The sequence below is a fragment of the Pleurodeles waltl genome, chromosome 4_1 (assembly GCF_031143425.1).
Source record: "Pleurodeles waltl isolate 20211129_DDA chromosome 4_1, aPleWal1.hap1.20221129, whole genome shotgun sequence".
Lineage (NCBI taxonomy): Eukaryota > Metazoa > Chordata > Amphibia > Caudata > Salamandridae > Pleurodeles > Pleurodeles waltl.
Window position 1 is genome coordinate 89,545,391 of NC_090442.1, and position 23,734 is coordinate 89,569,124.

Genomic DNA, 23,734 nt, shown 5'->3' on the forward strand with positions numbered 1-23,734 from the left:
ACTTGCGAGGAGAAGGATGAATCCTCCCGTGTACCGACCACTGGTGGACTTGTTGACAATGGAAGAACGACATATTACACTTCGATACCGACTTGACAGAGCCACTATACATGAACTGTGTGCCCAGCTGGAGCCAGACCTGATGTCCCCCATCCGCCAACCCACAGGAATTCCCCCTCTGGTGCAGGTTCTGTCAGCACTCCATTTTTTGGCAAGTGGGTCTTTTCAGACAACAGTGGCCATGTCATCAGGGATGTCTCAGCCTATGTTTTCTAAGGTTTTGTCCAGAGTGTTGTCTGCCCTGATGAAATACATGCAGAGCTACATTGTTTTCCCAGAGGAGGGTGATTTGACCACTGTGAAGGGTGATTTCTATGCCCTTGGACATATCCCCAACATCATTGGTGCCATTGATGGGACCCATGTGGCTTTAGTACCCCCAAATGACAATGAGCAGGTGTACAGAAATAGACAAAATTACCATTCAATGAATGTCCAGGTGGTCTGTTTGGCTGACCAGTACATCTCCCATGTAAATGCCAAGTTCCCTGGGTCAGTGCATGACGCATACATCATGCGAAATAGCAGCATCCCTTATGTGATGGAACAGCTACAGAGACACCGTGTGTGGCTAATTGGTGACTCTGGTTACCCCAACCTGCCTTGGCTATTGACCCCAGTGAGGAATCCCCGGACCAGGGCAGAGGAACGGTACAATGAGGCTCATGGGCGAACTAGGAGGATTATAGAAAGGACCTTCGGGCTCCTGAAGGCCAGGTTTAGGTGCCTGCATATGACAGGTGGATCCCTAATGTGCTCACCAAAGAAGGTGTGCCATATCATCGTGGCCTGCTGTATGCTTCACAATCTTGCATTGCGACGCCAGGTGCCTTTCCTGCAGGAGGATGGTCCAGATGGTGGTGTTGTAGCAGCTGTGGATCCTGTGGAGAGTGAAGAGGAGGAAGACGACGGGGACGACACAGACAACAGGGACACAGTTATTCAACAGTATTTTCAGTAGCACACAGGTAAGAATCACCCACTCCATTTTACGTTTACTTCTGGCCTCCTGCATCTCTACTTTCTGTGTTTCCCCCCAGTTCCTTTTAACTGATTTTTGTCTTTCCCTTCCCTTTTCAGAGCTGTCTGCCCCACTGCGTGACTTCTGCTTTGTTTGCCCATGGACTAAAGCTTATTGACATTGGTATGTTGTCATCACAAAGTAACTGAACATTATTGCACCGTTATGTGTAATACATTTGTTAAGAATACAAGCAGACTCCTGATTTTTGAAGTGCAATAGGTGATTTATTTTAAGTGCTACATATAGGACCATGATAGTAAAACGGTGATGGGTGGGGGTGGAGTAATGTCCATGGCAGAGTCCAGTTCTCAGTCTCACAGGTGCATTGTCCATATGCCTGTGGAAGGATGGAGCAGGGGCAGTTTAAGGTTGGACAGGGTGACAATGTGGGACAGTGGGAGTGGGGGTATCTTATGCTGGCGGGTGTCTTGGCATCCTACTCTGTCTTCTTGTGTGATCTCAGGTTCCGCTTGCGGGGTGGTTGTTCTTCAGCAGGAGGTGGGGTTCTGGTGGCCTGTCGTTGTGTGGGGGCCTCCTGTCCACTAGCGCCGGCGGAGGTGGTAGGCTGTTCGTGGTCCTGGCTAGTGACAGGGGCCCTTTGTGGTGCCACATGGTCCCGCAATGTGGTGACTATCTGGTTGAGGGCCAGGACGATGGTCCCCATTGCGGAACCGATGTTCCTGAGTTTGTCTCTGAACCCCATGTACCGTTCCTCCTGCTGTGCCTGGATCTCCTGGAACCTGGCCAGTACCGTCGCCATCGTCTCCTGGGAGTGGTGGTAGGCTCCCATGATGGTGGTGAGGGCCTCTTGGAGTGTGGGTTCCCTGGGCCTGTCCCCCCCCCTGTCGCACAGCAGCCCTCCCAGTTCCCCTGTTTCCCCGGGCCTCTGATCCCTGGACGGTGTGCCCACTACCACTGCCCCCAGGTCCCTGTTGTTGTTGGGGTTGTGGGTTACCCTGGGTGCCCTGTACTGGTAGACACACCGCTGCTTGACCTGTCCTGGAGACAGAGGCATGGGCCGGCTGGGTGGGTGCTGTGCTGGTGTTTCCAGAAGGGGGTAGGTCTGCTGTGGCCTGTGGCTGCCTGAGGGGAACCGACTGTCCAGAGGTCCCCGATGGTCCGGGCTGGTCATCAGGTTCTAGGTCGACAGAGCTTCTGTCATCACTGGGGGCCTGTTCTGGGGGTGGGATGGACAAATCTGGACCCTCCTGGCTGGTGTGTTGGCGTTCGGGCCCTGCAGGGGTAAAAGAGTATGGTTATTGCTTCTGTGTGTGCCATGGCGTGCGATTTGTGGGTGCCCTTGTCCCCCAGTGCTGGCATTCCCTTGTGGGAGGAGTTGTGAGGGTGGTTTTGGGGGGTGGATGGGTATGTGCAGTGGTCATGCTTAGGTGATGGGTGTCCATGGTTTGTGTTGGCATTCAGGGATTGGTGTTGGGTTGGGTGGGTTGTGCTGGTGAGACATTGGCAGGGAGGATGTGTGCTGGGGGGATGGGGGTGAGGGTGGTGGTGTGGGTTGGCATGCTGGTGGTTGGAGGGGGTGGGGGGATGAAGTAGATGAGATTAGACTTACCAGAGTCCATTCCTCCGGCTACTCCAGCGAGGCCCTCAGGATGCAGGATGTTCAAGACCTCTTGCTCCCATGCTGTGAATTCGGGTGGAGTGGGTGGGGGTCCGCCGCCAGTCTTCTGCACAGCGATGTTGTGTCTTGACACCATCGAGCGCACCTTCCCCCGTAGGTCGTTCCAGCGCTTTCGGATGTCTTCCCGATTTCTGGGATGCTGTCCCACAGCGTTGACCCTGTCGACGATCCTTTGCCATAGCTCAGCCTTCCTTGCTATTGTGGTGTGCTGCACCTGTGTGCCGAAGAGCTGGGGCTTTACCCTAATTATTTCCTCCACCATGACCCTGAGTTCTTGATCCGAGAACCTGGGGTGTCTTGGGGGTGCCATGGGGTGATGTGGATGAGGTGTGGGGTGGTGTTTGTGGTGATGTGAGTGGTGGTGTGTGGTGATGTGTGCGTATATGTGGCGTGGGTGATGATGTTGGGTTCCTGTGTGTGTTGTGGTTTGCGTTCCCTGTGCTCTCTCTCTGTGTATTGCGCCTTGTCTCTGAATTTCGATTTGTGGTGGTTTGAGGGTGTTGTGGGTGTGTGTTTTATATTGTATTGGGTGTGTGGGTGTGTTGTTTGTATGTGTATCAGGTGTGTGTATTTTGAATTGTCCAATGTGGTTGTGTTTTGTAAGGGTGTGTGTATTTTGAGCGCGGCGGTGTGTACCGCCAATGGAATACCGCAGTTGAACGACCGCCGCGTGGATTCGTGGGTCGAAATAGCATGGGCGTGTTTGTGTTGGCGTGACGGTGGAGGTTTGGTCATCTCCAGTTTATCGCTGCCCGCTGATGAGGCGGCTTTCCGTGGATGTCGGGTTTTTGGCGGTTTGGCAGTTGTGGGTCAGAATGACAGTGGCGGTTTACCGCGGCCGCGTCGGTATAATGGCGGTCTTCTGACCGTCGGTAAGCACCTTTTACCGCCGAGGTCAGAATGACCCCCATCATCTCTACAAGAAGGACTCCTTGTGCGGTGAAAATTGACAGCCTGCACTCCAGTGAAAAATCCACTGCACGCCGAACCGGAACAATGCAGCCCGACTTCGCAATGATAAGATCAACGCAGCGCCTGCGTAGCGACCGGAAATTCGACTCACGGCCCACTGGATCAACGCACAGCCAAGTCGGAACAGCGCAGCCCTACTTACAGAGAGGAAACGACGCAGTGCCTGCCGTGCGGTAGAAATTTCCATGCAACACCCACCGGATCGACGCAGCCCCTGTGACTTCGTCCTGTCAGCACAGGGAATCCATGCATCGTCCCGTGGGCATCCGAAAACCTCACAACCTGAAGAGGGTCCACGACCAAGGGCCAGAAATCCACGCACAGCCGTCTCTGCGTGAAATCTAAATGACGCATCGCTGTGTGCGGCCAGAGAAATCAACGCACACCCCCTTGTTTTCCACAAATCTCCTCCTCTGCAGTTCTTTGCGGAGATTTTGAAAGCGAACCAGGTACTTTGTGCTTGAAAGAGACATTTGTTGCTTTTAAAAGACTAAAGACACTTTGGGGGTCATTACAACCCTGGCGGAAGGCGGAGAACTGGCGGTAAGACCGCCAACAGGCTGGCTGTCTTTCCCCAGCGTATTATGACTATGGCGGTTACCGCCATGGTCATCCGCCGGTTCTCCGTTCCGCCCGCCAGGGCGGACATGATCGCCGGGCTGGAAACCTGGGTCTCCAGCCCGCGTCCGTCACTATACTGCCGGCGGTATTTTGACATGGCTTACCGCCGCGGTTTTCCAGTGGTCTGAACCGCCATGAAAACCATGGCGGTAAGCACTATCTGTGCCAGGGAATTCCTTCCCTGGCACTGATATGGGTCTCCCCCACCCTGACTCCCTACCCCCCACCACCCCTGCCACCCCCCAAATGTGGCAGGGTCCCCCTCCCCACCCCGACCCCCAGCATCACTTCACCCATACCCACACGACACGCATGCAGGCACCACCTACATGCTTACATAATTACACGCACACACGCCGACATACATGCCTACATCCACACAGAGTCATACACGCACACCCACATTCAAACATACACGCACACATCCATACAGACATACCCACAGACATACACGCACTCACACACCCCCTCTACATACACACACGCACACCCCCATGCACCCACACAACACCGACCCTCCCCTCACGCACGATTGACTTACCTGGTCCGATGATCCTCCTGGAGGGGACAGGAGCCATGGGGGCAGCTCCGCAGACACCACACCGCCAACAGAACACTTCCACGGTGAAGCACAGGACGTGATTTGCTGGGCGGTGTTCTGTTGGCGAGGCGGTGGAGTTGGAGCAACCTCCACTTCCCCGCCTCCCGCAAGTATGGCTGTTGGCGGCTCTCCGTCGGAACAAGGACGGCGGGCTGCCAACGGTCATAATACGCCGAGCGGAAGACCGCCACCACTGGCAGTCTTCAGCACGGCGGTACCTCGGCAGTCTTGCAAAAAGACCGCCGAGGTCGTAATGACCCCCTTTATATCCTATTTCCAGTGATATCTCAACATATACTTATTGCATTTTAATTGTTTTGACCTGCATCTTATCAGACAAATAACATATATTTTTCTAAGCACTGTGTGGTGTATTTTTGTGGTGCTATAATGTGTTATTGCATGATTTATTGCACAAATACTTTACACATTACCTTCTCAGTTAAGCCTGACTGCTCAGTGCCAAACTACCAGAGGGTGGGCACAGGATAATTTGGATTGTGTGTGACTTACCCTACCTAGAGTGAGGGTCCTTGCTTGGACAGGGGGTAACCTGACTGCCAACAAAGGTTACAGGGAGGTTGTATTTAGATTCTCAATTTATTCATACAAAACCATAGAAATTCAACAGTAATAGTTAGAGTTCTTTCAAGTAACTAAAACTCGCTCCCTAACGTAACTATAACTCCCACCCTCGCCATGCAAAGTCAATAATTTTATTACAGATGTTGCATTGAGAATGTGAAAGATGGCATAGAATATGTCATTAGTGATATAACATGTGGAGTAATTAGCTGTGCATGGTGAAGGCACAAGTTATAGTTACCTTAGGCCACTAACTGTAGGCTTTTTATTTATTTCTTATTTTTTTAACTCTTTATTGACTATCTGGGACCCCGAAGGAGCCTTCAAGGGCTCCCCCGCAGTCCCTATATTTTTATTTATTTATTTTATTTTTTTAAATAAAGAGCCCTTGAAAGGATATCTAGGACTGCGAGGGAGCCCTCAAGGGCGCCCCCATGGTCCCAATACATTTATATATATAGATATAATGTATATATATATATGTATATATATATATATATATTTTTAATATATATATTTTTGTTTTACAAAAATGCCCTTATGGGCTACCTGGCACTGCAGGGGAAGCCTTAAGAATTCCCTTGCAGTGCCAATGCTTCAGCAAGCATAGAGCTGCTTTGACAGCAGTTCCATGCTTGCTGAAGCATTTCATCTCTGTCCCCTGCAGCCAAGCCACAGCAAACAGCTATCCTGTAAGGTGGTCTCCAGGGCCATCAGTGGCTCCTTAAGGGTGGCACATGGCTCCCCTCCAACTAGGACATACCTCGGGGGGGGTGGTCCCCGGTGCTTGGAGGTCCCAAAGGGACCCCCTTTCTTTTTTTAAATATTTGCCCCAGGGGATGCTGGTGCCTGGAGCAGCGGGGGAGCTGCAGGTCTCCTGCATAATTTTAAATGAAAGCCCTGGGAAAGTGGCAGTCCCCAGGCAACGGGAGGGCTGTGGGCCCCTCTGCATATTTAAAAATGAAAGCCGTAGGGAAGTGGTGGTCCCCAGGGCAGTGTGGGGGGGTGATGTTCCCCCCTCATATTCACCTCTGAAAGCCCTGGAGAGGTGGCAGTCACCCGGCCAGTGAGGGGGCCACAGCCCCCCCTGCATATGTTAGAATGAAAGTCCTGGGGAGGTGGAAGTCCCTGGGGCAGCGGCATGGGGGGCTGCGGGCCTCCTGCATATTTTAAAAGGAAAGCCCTGGGAGGTGGCAGTCCCCAGGGCAGTGGGGGCTGTGGGCCACCCACATATGTTAAAATGAAGGCACTGTGGAGATGGCAGTCCCCAGGTTAGCAGGGGGTCAGGAAATCCCCTGCATATTCACTTAGTAAAGCCCTGGGGAGGTGGCGGTCCTCAGGGCAGTGGGGGCCATGGCCCTCCACATATGTTAAAATGAAAGGCTTGGGGAAGTGGCGGTCCCCAGGGCAGCGGCGGGCTGTGGCCCCCCGCATATGTTACAATGAAAGCCCTGGGGAGGTGGCAAAAAATTAAAGCTCCAGGGAGGTAGTGGTCCCGGAGCTGTGAGGACGCTGGGAGGCCTCCACACTAAATTTGTAATGCCCCCTGGACCTGGCCCACACAGGGCCCTACAAAAAAAATATATGTAAAAAAAATGTTTGCTGACAATTTGCGCATATTGTGAACTTGCGGCAAAAAAAATCATTTACAAAATATTTTTGGGGACCCTCTACCAGTGCTAAGGGATCAGGGTATCTCTACCCTGCCCCCTTTTATTTTAATTTTTCTTTTTTTCTGGGACTTGGTTCAGCAAAGTCCAAGATGGCTGCCAACACCTACTGGTTTGAAGTCAATCAGAGCTGTATATATATATATATACACATATATTTATATATATATGTGTATATGTATATATATATATATATATATATAGAGAGAGAGAGAGAGAGAGAGACACACATTTATCGGCAGTCACCAGTATATACCATGTGCAGTGGTGGTTGGATTAACGTAATTACAATTAGTTTATGGTACAAAAAAACATAGAAATTCACTGAAAAAAACAAATAGAATTTAAAAAACATAGAATATCACATACATTTTATATATATAAATATGTACATATACATGAAGAGTTCTCTGAAAAAACCTCACTGTCTCTATACACCACCCATGCCTAAAAGCTCCTCACTATCCCTCTGTATTATCCATCCCTGACCCCTAAAAACTCATTACTACTCCTATATACCACCCTTCCAAGGACCCAAAAACCTCCTACTACCTTATACACTAAGGGGCATATTTATTCTCTGTTTGTGCAGAATGTGCGTCAAAAATCTTGACGCACATTCGGCACAAACCGTGCCCCATATTTAAACTTTGATGCCCCAGCCCGCGGACGTCAAAATTCCTCCGTGTGAGTCATTTTTCGGATTCAGAAAACTGCCTTACGTTAATGACATGCAAGGTGGGCGTTACCGCCCAAAAAATGACTTTAAGGCCTGTGCGCCTTATTTATACTCCTGCGTCATTTTGATGCACAGGAGGGGACGGGCCTAAAAAACATCACACAGCCTGATGTGCGCCGTTTTTTAACGCCTGGGTCAGGGCAGGCGTTAAGGGACCTGTGAGTCCAGAGGTGCCCTTCCCTGCCCCCAGGGACACCGCCTGCCACCCTCGCCCACCCCTGGAGGACACCCATGGATGGGGGGACCCATTCCAGGTAAGTACAGGTAAGTTGAGGTAAGTATTTCTTTTTTTTTTTTTTAAAGTGGCATAGGGGGCCTAATTTGGGCCCTCCTACATGCCACTGTGCCCAATGACCATGCCCAGGGGACAGAAGTCCCCTGGGCTTTGCCATTGGGCACGGGGGCATGACTACTGTCTTTGCTAAGACAGGAGTCTTTCAATGGGGGTTGTGCGTTACAAAATGGCGCACGTCCGGTTTGAGGCATGATTTTTGCCTCAAACCTGACATGCACCATTTTTTGACGCACAACCCCCATTTTCCCCTACACCGGCGCTGCCTGGTTTGAGTCATTCTTTTGTACTCAGACCAGTCCACAGCGCCGGCTAACGTCATTCCTTAAATAAGGCGCCCGCACAGCGTATAGGAATGGCATTAGCCGGCAGTAAAAATTTTGATGCAAACCAGCTCTGTCGCTGGTTTGCGTCAAAAAGTATAAGTATGGGCCTAAACATCCTTGAGCCCTAAAAAATCCTTACTACCTGTGTGCACTATTCTTCCTTCAACCATAAAAATCTTTACTACTCCTATACACTACCCATCCCTGTGCTCTAAAAGCCCCTTACTACTGCTAAACAAACCTTTATAACATAAAACAATATATCCATATATTAAAAATTATTTCACATACACAGGGTTGGGTGGTTATAGGCGATTAAAATTACTTTACGTTAAAAAAGACATTGAAATTCACTGAAAAAGCAAGGGTTCCAGGTACATTATGGTTAGGAAATAGAATTAAAAAGCCATAGAAATTCAACAGGTTACAGGGAAGGTATAGTTAGGCTCACATTTTAAGCATATGAAACTATAAAAAACTATAAAAATTAACCTGTTATAGTAAGTAATTATAACTCATGCCCTAGGGTAACTGTAACGTGTACCCTTGCCATGCGCTGCTAAGTACCCCAGATATTGTAGCATTCATGAACCTTTTAAAACAGCACTGATAATGTTAATGCAACATCTGCTTTAAAATTATTGATGAGATGTGCATGGCAGGTGCATGGGGATCCAGTCTCAAACAATCTTTATTCGTCAAGGCCAAAAACTTGCTACACATTTTGTCCGCAAACCCGACCTTTCTCAAACACATGGACTCACTTTTCAACATGCTATTTAAAAAACAAACATGAACACCACATGAGTGTGTGATTTACCAAACAAAAAAGAGTTACTATGAATTCATTGTTTAAAATGGGCTTCACATCGGTATTTCTGATCATTCTCACATTTCAGCATAATCAAGGCTACAAATCAAAACATTTAACGTAAAGCATGTTACAAAAAGCAAACAAGTGGAAAAGCATAATTAAAAATAAAATGTTCAAAACTTTCTAAAATGCATGATACATTGTATTTCAATTAACACTCTAGTTAATCAAATGACTTCCCCAGAGGTTAATCACTTACATTTTCCTCACTGCCCCAAACGTAAGTGCCCTGCAGGGCATTATCTGTTGCCATACCATGCCCATTTGCTCATGTGTGCCCAGACCATATATCAAAGACTCTCTTCTGTGGTTAAGTGACTGTGTTACCTTAACCTTCAACTCTAAAACAACGCACAAATCATGTGCTGTCTAATAGTTGAACTGTCAGATAACAGATGAGGCTTTCTCTAATCATACCACTACAGATGTCATTCAGTTCTTCCTCCATTTTTAACCCCACAGGAGTCTTACTGTTTAAATTCAGAATGTATTGAGACTCAAGTCTTTGTAAATGCTTCTCTCTTGCCACCCCTGATGCTGTGAGGTACAAAGTCTCATCAGTATTGTGGGTCTCCTTAAAATGATGGGCCACAGAGTAGCTCTTGTTCTTATTTCTAATAGCCCTGATGTGAGGAATGACCCGCTTGGGCACCTGAGAGGTAATGCTTCCAACATGAATTTTGCGGCATGTGCATCTCAAAATGTACACCATAAAATCACTCTTACAGTGAAATGCACCTAAGATGATATATCTGGCAACAGATAAGGGCACAGTGATTTCTGTGGTGTTTTCTCCAATCTGACAGACCTTACATTTGTGGCATTTTTTGAAACCCTAATTGCCACTCAACCAACTACCAGTGGAAGACATTTCGGAGCTATTCCCAACTAAATCTTGTTGCATTGATCTTGCACTGCAAAATGTAATCAATGGCCTATTGTGTAATGTGTGTCCTTTCACAGGGTCACTTCTAATAAGGTTCCAGTGTTGTGCCAGCAGGTTTCTAATACGGTGATGTTCCCTTCAGTACCCAGTGATGAATCTCAGCCCATAGTCAGACTTTTGTAGCTTGCCTCGTCATGTGAACAGAAGAGCCTTTCTCTTCACCAAACTAACTTTGTGTTTCTGCACTGATCACCTGATGACTATATCCTCCTGGGCATCTTTCAGTTGGTTCTCATCACTACAGTTATGCTCCATTCTTAAATTTTCAGCATAAGGTATATTGAATTTTAACTTGGTGGGGTGAAAGCTTTGTGCATGCAAAATTGAAGTGCCTGCAGTTTGTTTTCTGTACACCTTCGTGTGGATCTACCCTTCCTCTGCGAATACCATTAGGTCTAAAAAGAGGACCTCACAAAAAATAGGGACAAGGAGGTTAACTGGTACAGTGTACGACCTCCTATATCATTTCTTATTATATCAAAAAGGTACACTGTTCCAAAAAGGTGACACCAGTAGTAAATGTGGTTCCCTTAGAAGAAAAGGCCCTCAAGTCTCATCACTGGGCTTGCTCCACGCCAGACTGGTGCTGCAATGTCTGACGGGACCCACATTGGGGTCACTAAACCAGACTACTGTGCAAACCAACAGCAAGAAAAAGTGGAGAGAAGTGTGAGGTTAAAATTGACTCAGCTCCCCTTAGGTGAATCCCTTTTATTTAAAGTCAGTGGGAGTTGGTCAAGATTAAAAACAGGAAAGCGAGTATAGGGGAATATTGACCCTTTTACTCGTACACAAGTGGTTAAGAAACACTATTTCTTATGCCACTCTGACAGTCAACATGTTTCGCGCCTTACCTTGTTCATACAGATCTTATGGCGCTTCTTCAGGACTGAAACAAGATCTTCTCCAACAAAAAACAGATACAATGGTCTATAATGAAGACAATGATGTCATAGTCTCTACTCACTCAGTTATCCAATGAGAATTTTTTCAGATGAACCAACCTGGAGTCACAAAGATAAAAAGCAAAAAAAAAAAAGATGTAGTGTAATGTTAATTAAAAAAGAATGTGCAACCCCCATTAATCTGGGCAATCTATACGACTAGAACCATACATTCACGACATCTGGGACACAAAGTGAAGAGGTATTGTGATAATGGATAATCATTAAAAGTATGCTTACCAATCAATTTTGTGGCTCGGTCTTTTGCTAAGTCAGGCGGGTAGACAATTAGTCATCATTGCTATAGAAAAAATAATATGGAAAAAGAAACCAGTATAAATCCACACAGTACAAATGTGTCTTGTAGATATTCTTCCATATACTCAGAAAATGATGCTATCAATTTATTGTCAAGTGGTATCTGTAGAAGTTAAAACATGGCCACTCTATACACAAACAGAAATTGACTAAAACATTGTGCATAAACCAACTAAGCGGAGGCGCTAGACAGCTGTATTAGGGCCATCGATACCTGGGACCAATTACGTTTCCAATATATATTATTTCAAAAGGGGACAGAGAGTGCACGGGCCAGCACTTACCGACACAACCACCTCTCTAACCAAAACTATAGGCGGCTCTACACAACTGAAATTCACACTATCGAACTCTTGCAAAGGAAAAAGTCTCACACTTGTGGATGGTTTTATAATAACTGCATGTTGGAAATATCATGAATCATGCAAAACGAGACAAATCTACAATTCCGGAGACAGCCTCGCAACAATTAATTACTTCGAAGTAACCAAGTGTCTCATGCCAAAAGTCTTGTTGTTCTTACAAAGTTAAGCGCAGGGGGAGAGATAATCAACAGTAATTACGAAACCTCTCTTCTAGAAAGGCCGAGCGAGGAGATGATTCCCTTTATACCGAGCTACTGAGCGTCCGAAGACAGGCATAGCACAAATACAAAAAATACCTTCAGGAACTGGAACCATATTTCTCTAGTATCCGGAGCACCGCCAAACCTCTGAAAGTAGGGGACGTGGTAGCTAAAGTACAAATAAACGCTTGCACGTAAATTGTCCAATCAAAAAACAGAAGGGGTGGGACTACTGAGTCAGTCGATAGAAATAGACAAAGGACCCAGATATCGATCAAACTGAATCCTGAGCCACACAAGCCCTGAGTAAAAAGCAATGTTATGATTGTAGCCAAACCCCTCATAGAAAAAAACTGTAAATTGTTAAAAAAAGATGAGACTTTCCCCCTTCCACACCTTCCGGTATCTTCAAAAGTCTTAAGTTATTCCTTCATAAATAATTCTCCAATTGTTCCAATCTGTTTTGTAACTCCTGCTCTTTCCCTTTTAATACTTGAATCTCTTCTTTATGTAGTCTCAATTCCTACTTCATTCCACCCACCGTTTCTTCTAGAGCTTGAGTTCTCACCATCAAACTATCAAACTTCCTTTCTAATACCTCGCAGGCTTCCCTTATCTCCACTTGATTTATCTCAGAATTTGCCAAACCCTTTTATTTATATCTTCTGAGATAGAAAGAATCACTGTCTCAATGGAGGAGCCTTGGGTGAGACAGGGGGCAATAGGAGCTGTAGGAGCTGCAGCTTCTGACAGAATCTGAGACCTAGGCGACTGGGGGACCACAGGTACTGGAGTTTCTACTTGCAGAAAAGTAGATTCTTCATTACTGTACTGCGCAGGGGAAGGTATCTCACCTCTTGCTTGCCCCTCCTTAAAACCTCCATTAGCTTGGGGAGATGAGAGGACGCTGTTTTCAAATATTCCGCTAACATCGCCAAGCTGTTCCATTATCTGTGGGCCGGGATCTTCCAACACAAGATTATTCTGAGACTTTGCCTGCCCCGGAACACGAGAGATAACCTTGGGTCTAACCCTAAAGTAGGCCCTCAAGGAGGGCGTAAGCTTACTTTTTATTTTATGTCTATTCTCGCCTCCCTCCCCTCCTCGCAGATTTCTCCTTCCTTCAGGCTCTTTACTTTTGCTTGTATCCCTTCTTTCTTCGACCACAAAGTCCCCCTTTCGCCCCTTACCCGACACCTTCTGCCCGAATCCCCCCTGCTTTCAAAAGTTTGGGGTGGGGGGTGCCACAATCCCCCCCCACTCTACCTTACCATTCCTCCGACTCTCCCCACCTCCACTCCTGCTGCTGCAGCCCCCTTCGCGCTCCTCCTCGCTGCTGCTCCCAACTCCTCTTTCTTCTCACCAGCAGCCTTGCTTGTGCTCCCGCTGCTGTTATTCCCCCGGAGGGGAAAACGCGCTACTCCCTGGCGTGTGTGGCAAAGCTCCAGCGCGGCACGATTCCAGTGCCCAACACCAGCCGCCTTCCGTCCCTCAACCAAAAGCAGCAGCTCACTACCGTCCCTCATCGTCAGCGGCCCACACATCTGTAATCTCGCCCCCGAGCAGCACCATCACCTCCGTCATTCGCAACCCAGGAAGCAGGTAGGCGTCCTAGCACGCTGCTTCCTCAATGAATGTTCTCCCTGTATCAAAAATATGTTTTGTACATGCTCCTGTAGGAAACCATAGAAATTCACCTGTTATAGTTAGAATTACCTCAAGTAACTATAACTTGTGCCCTGAGGTAACTACAACTTTCGCCCTCGCCATGCACTGCTAATTACCACACAAATTACGCCACTCATGACAACTTTGTTAACATAATTGTAATATCAATGTAATATTTGCAGTGACATTTTTTATGAAAAAGCTGAATGGCTAGGGGGCGAGTTATAGTTACGTGTGTCTACTTTTGACTGAATGAACAGTATATAGAGATGCCTTAGGGTATGCAACTGCCTCATACTGATTCTGAATTGTACTGACATCCAATTGGTCAACTTTTCACTGGTTTATAAGGGCCAAAATGTGACTTTGATGTTGTTGTGCATGCTCAGTATTACCATATGCACACATACCAACTGCATTAACTTTTCATGTTCTAATGGTTTTTGTGCATGCAATATTTCTGGTACCATCAGGATGGGATCCTATTCGTAACTGCTACCCAGTTATGTGGAATTTTAATGAATTTTTTTTAGAAAAAGCACATGGAGGGAATGATCACTAGGATATGTTTTTAAACAGTAGTGTTCCTGTAAGAGAGATTCAACCTTACTAATTGGGATTACTCCAATCAGAAGTCCAAGTGTCCAAGTGACCCTGTAAGAAAGACTCAACCTTACTAATTAGGATTATTCCAATCAGAAGTCCTAGTTATAAAGCAAAGTGACCTGTTGTCTAAGGAACTATATAAAATAACTAGATTTCTACATAGTTAATAGAAATTGAGATGAATAGATTGTATAAATTGATGCTTTGAATAGCTTTATATAATGTATTCTGTTTAATATTGTAAGTGATACAGCTATGTTTTTTTTTAATATCAAGAGGTAAGGTTATGGTTTATTTGGAAATACAAGCTTAATGGATCAATTTCATGATTGGCTTGGTCAATGTGCTAGAGTTGTGGCTGTCAGTAATGTTTAAGGAGATCCTCAATGAGTGTAAGTGGGCTGTAGTTTCCTGGATTTTGGGGGAAAATAAGCAGAGCAATCCCTTTGGTCTGGAATTTCTCTGAATTCAGAAGCAGGATTCCCTACTTGAACCATGAGCACCTGCATTTGTTTACTTTATGAGTGCATTCTAAAGCATGGAACTTTAAAGTCATAGTGACACCAAGGGTTGCTAATGCTTTGATTATTTACTTAATCTGGCAAGTACATGTTTAATACATAGATGTTATGTTATTCCGATTTGTAGAGCACACTATTGCACAGGTGATTATCCTGACTTTGAGCAGGTATGAGTCTAGCCAAACCTGTGGTCTAGTGAGACTGCTCAAGAAGTCAGGTCATCAGCTTCTCGAAGAATTGAAGAAGTGAGGCTCTTATGAGTAGCAGCAGGCCTTTTCACACTCTAGTAGCAATGTAGAAGAAAGTTTGACTGCGGAACTGGTTTTCTGTATGCAAGGGAAATATGCAAGTAGGAGTCTTGATGAGTGGATTTGTTTGAAAGATTGAGGTGATGATGGCATTGACCTGGGCTGCTTTATCAAGTTTGCTGCCCATGACAATTCCGAGGTTCTTGGTGTGGGTGGTGGGGGTCATTGTCAGTCCTACCTTTGTGGGTCAGCAGCTGGAGTCCCACATTGAAGATGACAATTTCAGACTTATTGGTGGTTAACTTCAGATAGTTGGACTTCATCCAGTGGGCAATTTCAGTCATGCAGGCATTGAACTTGATCTGGGTACTTGGCATCTTGTCTGTGAGGGTGAGAATGAGCTGTGTGTCTTTGGCATAGGAGAGTAGATAATGCTAGTAAGAGGGATCATGCATGTGTTGAATCATTATACTGTAGGTTACTGAGCCGCATTCAATAGAAAATAGCAGTTAGGCAGGTCTTAAATCTGCAGAAGGTATTGGACACATTCCTCTCCAGAGTAGGATGGATCTAAATGTCATCAGCATGAGACAAAATCAATGCCAAAAGACTCCACCAACGGGGCCAAGAGACTCATACATATATGTTAAATAGCATTGGGGTTAAGTCAGAGTCCTGGGGGACACCAAACGTTAGTAGTTTGGGATCAAAAGCAAATTTAGCCATCCATTGTTGCTGAGGATGGCATGGTGTCATTCTGAGTCACGGTGGGCGTGTGCTGACAGCAGCACCGCACCATTCTCCCATAGACCACCCTTTCAAAGTCCCGACCAGGGATGGCAGCGGCAGAACGTCTGCTGCCCCCCCAATCACTCCACCAGCGATGTGATGATGTCAGCAAGCGCATGTTGCAACAAAATCATCAAATGCAGCTGGCGACGTGCTGGAAGCCATGTGCTTCCAGCCCAAGTAGAGAGAGGACGTCTCTTTGGTAAGTCCTTCTCCGGCGTCAATTTATTTTGGGGAAAACAGACACGGGGAAGGATAGAGTTTTTCCTTCCCCCATGCCTCTTTGAGTGGATTCCTCCTCCACGATCATGGTAAGGGCCACGATTGTGGAGCAGGAATCCTACCACTAGACTGCCAGGGATTTTTTTGTTGTCTTGGGGGCATGACCTCTTTGGCAAGGGTTGACTCCCAAGGAGGCATAAAATGTATCTATATTTTGGTCCCTTGGGGTTACATCTGCCATTTTTTTCAGCCCATCTGCCCCAGGGGGGCAAAAACCACTAAATCAGCAGGGATTTTTAAATATTGGCATTGATTACGGGTAGCGAACCCTTGGATAAGGGTTGCTCCCCTTGGGGGAGAATTTTTTGGGAACTCCAACCCCTCCTCAGAGGGCAGATCAGCCATTTGTAGGCTGATCTGCCTTCTGGGGGGATGGAAGCCACTAGAAACCAGGGATTTTGCACAATTAGCGCAATTCGGGAAGCAGCCACTTCCCTAAGAGTTGCTCCCCTTTATTTTGGGCACATATTTTGGCTATTTCTGCCTCCCTTGGGGGCAGACTGACAATATATTTAGGCAGATCTGCCACCAAGGGGAAGGAACCCTCTAGACACCAGGGATAATAGTCAGCACAATTCGGTGAGCTCCTTTTATTTTGGGCATATATTTTGTTCACTTCTGCCCCCCTTGGGGACAGATCAGTGATAACCTTAGGCCTACTAGAAACCAAGGAAAGTTTCTGTGTGTGTGTGTGCGAACTGAAGTTTTGGTGACTGTCTGTGCCTACTGGCGTTTGGCTGGCTGTGTGTGTACTGGTGTTAGGCTGACAGTGTGTTCCAACTGGGGATTTTGCTGGTACTGTGTGTCAACTGGCTTCTGGTTGACGGCATGTGTTGACTGGTTTCTGGCTGGCAGAGAGTGTGATTGGCCTTTCGGTGGTAATAGGCAGACGTAGTGTTTTAAAATGTTAACTGTTTTATTTCCTGTCATCATATTCATTTGTGATTATAATGTTTTATGTCTCCTTTTTATTCTAGTGCAATGCTTTTGATTTGTTGGAAATAACAGCAGCATATTTAGCTTCTGTTTTATTCTGTGTGAAATTCTCCTGTGATTTGTGCATCATGTGTACTGTGTTGTCTTGAATGTAATTTTATTTTGTTTTTTCCTTTCTTGTGGGATATTGTTGGTGCTTGCTGTATCTGTGCAGAGTAAGTGCAAGTGATTCTGAGTCAATCTGTCTCTGGAAAGCTAGCGGTATCATTTTTGAGTATATCCATTTCATTTGCGTTGTATTGATTGGCTTTTCCTTCCAGATTACTAAAAGCTAGTAGTTTTGCTTTCTGTTTGAGAAAGCCACACTTTGTTTATTACTTATTTTATACAGTGTTGGTTATTGTTGACTTATTAGTCAAGTTACTTTTACTAGTGAGGATTATGGCTGGCCGCATGATTATCGCTCAGCAGGCTGTTGATATGCTTTTCTAATCTTCCCCTGACCATGAGGCTGACTCAGCATCTGAGACAGAGAATGAAGTCCAAGATTCTGGCAGTGATTTTCTGTCCGAGATGAATCATCTGATGATCAGTTGTTTATGGACAACGTATTTTTGGGTTAGATTGTTGAGCAGACTAATTTGCGTGCTAAACAGTATTTGAGAGACAACAGTGCCAGCTTTAAGTCCCACTCTAGAGCTAGCCAATGGACTACCACAAATCTGGATGAGTTGAAGAAGTTCTCGGGTTTAACATTTTGATGGGCTTGATAAGGAAGTTGTCGCTGTTCTCATATTGTTCTACTATTCCTTGAAAGTAATGGCTATATTTCCTGGAACCATGAGTCATGATTGGCATTTGATTCTGATCTGGATGCTTCATTTTGTTGATAATGCTTTCGCGTTGTCACAAGCTCTCCCTGATTGTCACCATCTTTTCAAGATTTGGGCTGTCCTTGATTACTGTGTAGATCGATTTTCAGAGATCTATGTTGCAGGGAAAGAAATAGCTGTGGGTAAGTCTTTGGTCCAGTTCAAGGGGTGTTTGGTTTTTAGGTAGCATGTTCCTAACAAGAGGGCACATTATATATTTAAGATGTATATGCTGTCTGACAGTAGTACTGGATATGACTATAATTTCAGGGTGTACACTGGTAGGGATTGTTCTATTGACCCCCCTTGTTGTCTATCCATCTTCGGAGTTATTGTGAAAATTGTGTGGGAACTTGGTAGAGGACTTTATAACGAAGGTCACCATTTATGCTTAGATAACTTCTACACTGATGTGCAATCGTTCAGGGAATTTTTAAAAGTGGACACTCTTCCTTGTGGAACAATCCATCCTAACCGTAAAGGTTATCCTAACAAACTTGTATGTTAAAAGCTTCAGAGGGTACAGTGCGTAGCATAGTGATGAACTTCTAACTCTGAAATTTGCAAACAGGACAGGCGTCCACATGCTGAGAACAATTAATGATGAAAGTACTTCAACTGTGTCTATTTGGGGTCAGGTTGCTGAAGCGCACAGGCCTGTGTGCATTTTAGACTCATAACAAGCACATGGGTGGTTTAGATAGAGTCGATCAGAGGTTGGAACCTTACACTGCTGTTTGTAAGGCTTGCATTTGGTATAAAAAGTTGGCTATTAATTTGTTCCATTTAGCAACCTTCAATGCGTATGTTGTATTCGAGGATTATTATCCAGATGTAGAGATGACATGTGTTCAGTTTTAGCAGACTGTGATAGGCAGCTTTGTTGCAGTGGAGCAGGCAAGTGTTCCTATAGTTGAAGTGGTGGAGGATGTGGCTAGACTGAAAGGTGACCACTTTCCTGATAACATTCCACCCACGAAGAGTCGTATTTACTGCCCTGAGTGTCCTTCAAATCCTGGGCTATGTGTGCCAGCATGTATTAACTTGTACCACATGCAACAGAATTACTAGGAGCAACCGTGAGCATAAAAAAGAACTGACTAATCTGTTTTGTTTTATACTTTTTGTCCAGATTGTGACGGTTGGCATTAGTGTGATGTATGATTGTAGTTATAGTTTTTCATCTACTAATTAGTTTGTGATTTATTTTTCATTGAAAAATGTGATAGTGTGCGTGGACAGGCACTTGGCTGCTGGTGTGCATGAACTGGCACTTGGCTGGCAGTGTGCATGAATTGGCGCTTGGCTGGCATTGTCTGAATTGGTGCTTGGTCTGCAGTTTGCCTGAAGTGGTGCCTGGCTGGCAGTGTGTGTGGACTGGTGTTGCCTGGCGGTGTGCTTGATCTGGTGCTTGGCTGTTGGTGTGAATGGACTGGCACTTGGCTGGCGGTGTGCATGGACTGGCACTTGTCTGTCAGTGTGTGTGAGGTGGCATTTGGCTAGCAGTGTGTATAATGACCAGCAGCAAGTCACTACTCACACGCTGCTAGCCAAATACCAGTCCACACACTCCATCAACCTCACACTGGTGTGATTGCTGTGTTAGTCATGTGTGTCTATGAAAGGAACGGGCCCTTGAATGGTAATGTCTTTTGATGTGAGTTTTATAATAATTTGGGCTCATGGCTGGTTGTGTGAATGGTCTTGTGTTTGTCACACGTGAATGGCCTGTAAAGCGGTTGGTACCTTGTCAGTGGTTCACTTTTTTGACCTTTCAATTATTAACAGTCTATTTCATTTTTGGGATATCTTTTGTTAATAAAATTTAAATTTTGAGCATTTCATTCATCCTTGCGCCAAATCCAACCAGTATGTGTGTGTACTTGATAAATAAATGCTTGTGCAGTAATATTTGACTTTTCTGTGTTTCTCTGCCATTGTGTACATTGTCTCCAGCGAAACTCTACCACCTCTATATATTGTTGTACACTATACACCCAGAGAGGTACAGGGTTGTGTGGCTCTTGTGGATCCCAACACGTTGTCTTTCCCACAATGCCCTGCAAACCTCAAAATGTGACTAAAATCACATATTTCTCTTGCATTTCTGTAGCATATTCTTCCAGAATCAGAAGGAAACCTGGGTGGAAGGACGTTTGTGGCTCTCTTGTAGATTCCAGAACTTTCCATCAAAAAAATGTAAAGAACATTTTAGTTGAAGTTTGAGGTTTGCAAGGGATTCTGCGTAATAAAACATGGTGAGAGCCATGCAAGTCATCCCAACCTGGTTACCCTTAGGTGCTTAGCTTTTAAAAATATACAAATTGGCTAGGTTTCCATAGGTGCTGGCAGAGCTAGGGTCCTAAATTGTGAGCTATCCTCACTGGAAAAAAGGGCCTGTTTTCATTGAAAAAATGTGATGAGTCCATGTTCCGTTTTGAGCCATTTCCTGTCACGGGCAGTAGGTCTACCCACATAAGTGAGGTACCATTTTTATTTGGAGACTTGGGGAGATGCCAGGTTGATGGAAGTTTGTGGCTTCCCACAGATTCCAGTGCTTTCTATCACTGAAATTTGAGGAAAATGTGTTTTATAAGTCGCATTTTGAAGTTTGCAAGTGATTCTGGGTACAAAATCATGGTGAGAGCCATGGAAGCCAGCCTATCCTGGATACCTCTAGGTGTCTAGTTTTCAAAAATGTACGGGTTGCGTAGGTTTTCCTAGGTGCCCCTCTGAGTTGGGATACAAAATCTAGAGCTACCCACTTCGGAAAAAGAGGGTCAGTTTTCAGATGGAATAATGTGATGCATTCGTGTAGCATTGTGGGCCATTTCCTGTCGCGGGCACTGACCTAACCCCATAATTGAGGTACCATTTTTATCAGGAGACTTGTGGGAGTATAGAATAGTAGAACATTTGTTATTAACAATTGGATTGTGCTGCATTTGTGACTTTCAAATGTAAGCCAGTGTATAGGAGAAATGGAATTTTGAAAAACATACCCTCAAATTCTATGGCTAGTCCAGGTTCCCACAAATTCAGAAATGTAGAAATAACCACTGCTCCTAAACTCTATATCTTGTGCTCATTTTAGAAATATTTCACTCTGCCTATTTCGCTATAAGAATTGGTCTGTACGCAATGAAAAAGCATTGTGCGGTGCAGCTGAGTTGTTTGCTCTGAGTGTCTGGGGTTCTGGGAGGCCCTACAAATCCTATATATCCCTGCAACCAGAACGGTATAGCAGACGTAATGGTATATTGCTTTTGTCAATCGTCCATCATAACAAAAAGTTACAGATGAAACTGTTTTCACAAATGCATGATTTTTCCAACTTATTTTGAATATTTCTTTATTTCAACAATTATTTTACTTGGATCTATACACATGATCCCTTGCAGATCTTGGAATGTTGTTCACCTTTTAGAAATCTATAGCTTTTCTGGGTCTCCCATGGGTTTCACACTGTTTTCCATCACAAACTAGAAGTAAGTTAAGAGCACAAAAATAGGAAAAATAGACAACCCCTCAGAAAAACGCCCAAACTGTGGTACATAATCAGTTTTTTTTTATTCAGCTTTGCATGTTCCGGAAAGCTGGGAAGATGGTGACTTTAGTACAGCAAACTGTTTGTGGATGCCTTTTTTAAGAAAAAAAACACTTTTATCTGGAGTACTTTTTCCCTATTTTTGTCCAAAAAGAACATTTTGCTATATTTTGCCTATCCTCTTAGTCTGCGCCAGGGCAATCTACAAATTCTGGATCTCTTTAGAATCCCCAGGATGTTGGAGAAAAAGGAGGAACATTTGCCACGGATATCTTATCTGGAAAAAATGTATGGAGCCCTAAGCTTAAACTACCCTAAATAGTGTTAAAAAGGTGTCAGCACTGAGTTGGGGGGGGGGAGCAGTCTAGATGGGGAAGGCCTAGCAGCAAAGGGGTTAAGTCAGACAAAAAAGTGTATATCTAAGTCAACGCAGATCCACCCATGCCTGTGTATTCCAGACGGTGCAAAAGAATGGTGTGAGACCCTGTATCAAAGGCTGTGGATAAATCACAGAGTATTGGTGCGACTTGGTCCAACACCAACTAGGTGGTGTCAGTGACCTCCACTAAGGTGATCTCAGTACTGAGGCCAGTGGTGGAAACCAGATTGGTAACAAGTAACTAGACAGTTGGCAATTGATAATATTCACTATGATCTTAGAGAAGGCCGGCAGTAGAGATATTGGCCTAAGCCTACCTCACGAACAAGTGAACTTCCACACACCCACTCGTCTCCTCCGCTCTGCTGACCTCGCCCTCGCCACAGTTTCACGCATCCAATGAACCACCTCCGGAGGCAGATCCTTCTCCTACCTCGCCTCCAAGACCTGGAACTCCCTCCCCACCAACCTACGCAAGACCCAGAACCTCGTGACTTTCAGAAAGCTCCTAAAAACATGGCTTTTTGAGCAGTAATACGGCATCCCCCCCCACACACACACAGCGCCTAGAGACCCTTCCGGGTGAGTAGCGCGCTTAATACATTTTTTGATTGATTGATTGACAGTTTGTAAATATCTGTGGGTAGCGTTTTTATTAAAGGTATCAATTTGGCGTGTTTCCAGCAACTCAGTACCATTGCTGACTGAACAGAGCTAATAGACAGTGAATTTAATATGGGATTGATGGCCTTAAACCTAGCACACAGGATGTGAGATGAACAAGGTTTATCAGGGGAGGCTGATTACATGCTGCCAAGGCCTGCTCAGACTCATCTATAATAACTGGAGCAAACTCCAGAGGGAACAAGATGAAATTTTAGGTGGGCAAATACTTATATCACCCCTCCCACTTCTATCTGAAGTATCATTAGGGGGTGTGACGTTAGGTATTCCAAAAATGCCACTAATTTTATTGTCAAAAAAATCAGATAGCTGCTCATGTAGATTGAGGGAAGCATCTAACAGCTCCTGGTGGGAAAACTTCTTAAATGCCTGAAAACTTCTAAAAATAGTATCTATCTAAAATTCAAAACTTAAAAATGATATGTGTTTTCTATGCTGTATGGTGATTGGTGATTTGGGTATTTCATTGTACTGGTAAAGGGGACTGGGACTAGACTTGGATTATATTGCCTGCTAAACTGGAGTTTCACAACTATACTCATGGCACCGAGATCTGGTAGTCACTAATATGTCATTGACTTCCTTCCTGATGCACATTTAGCTCTACAAGGAAAATAAAAGTCTCTTCATAAAATACAGCAGGAGTTAGCTATTTGTACTATTTTAGGGACTTCCCTCAATTTCAACATGTGGGAATTATTCCCTGTATGGTGTCAGGGCCCAGAAATGGCATAATAGGGCACTAAACATGGGAGAGAGATATCCATACAAAGCGTACACATAGGTAGCCATACAGATTTCAATTTAGAGATACTATGTACCGAAGGAGAGCCTAGTGCTGAAGAAAGTGTACCCAGATGTAAGGAACCTGGCTTTTTATAGGTTTGGCCCCACTTTTTGCCCCATTCAGACCACAGTTGCACAGGATTTCGACTCTGGACCTTCTAACCAGGCTCCAGTGCCAGTGCTCTAGGTATCGCCAATAGGCATGGACGGTACCAGTGGTACCTAGGGCATGGGAGTTAA

General features: G+C 45.3%; 1 long non-coding RNA gene across 1 annotated transcript in view; it reads right to left on the reverse strand.

The window, feature by feature from the left end:
* Positions 1–12,308, reverse strand: part of LOC138288431 (uncharacterized) — a 69,483-nt gene extending 57,175 nt beyond the window's left edge. Inside the window, exons 1-3 of the long non-coding RNA XR_011202400.1 lie at positions 12,273–12,308; positions 11,534–11,594; positions 11,317–11,353 (exon numbers count right to left, since the gene is read on the reverse strand). This is a non-coding gene — a long non-coding RNA (uncharacterized lncRNA). The remainder of the gene's footprint in view (positions 1–11,316; positions 11,354–11,533; positions 11,595–12,272) is intronic.
* Between the last annotated feature and the right edge of the window lie 11,426 nt (positions 12,309–23,734).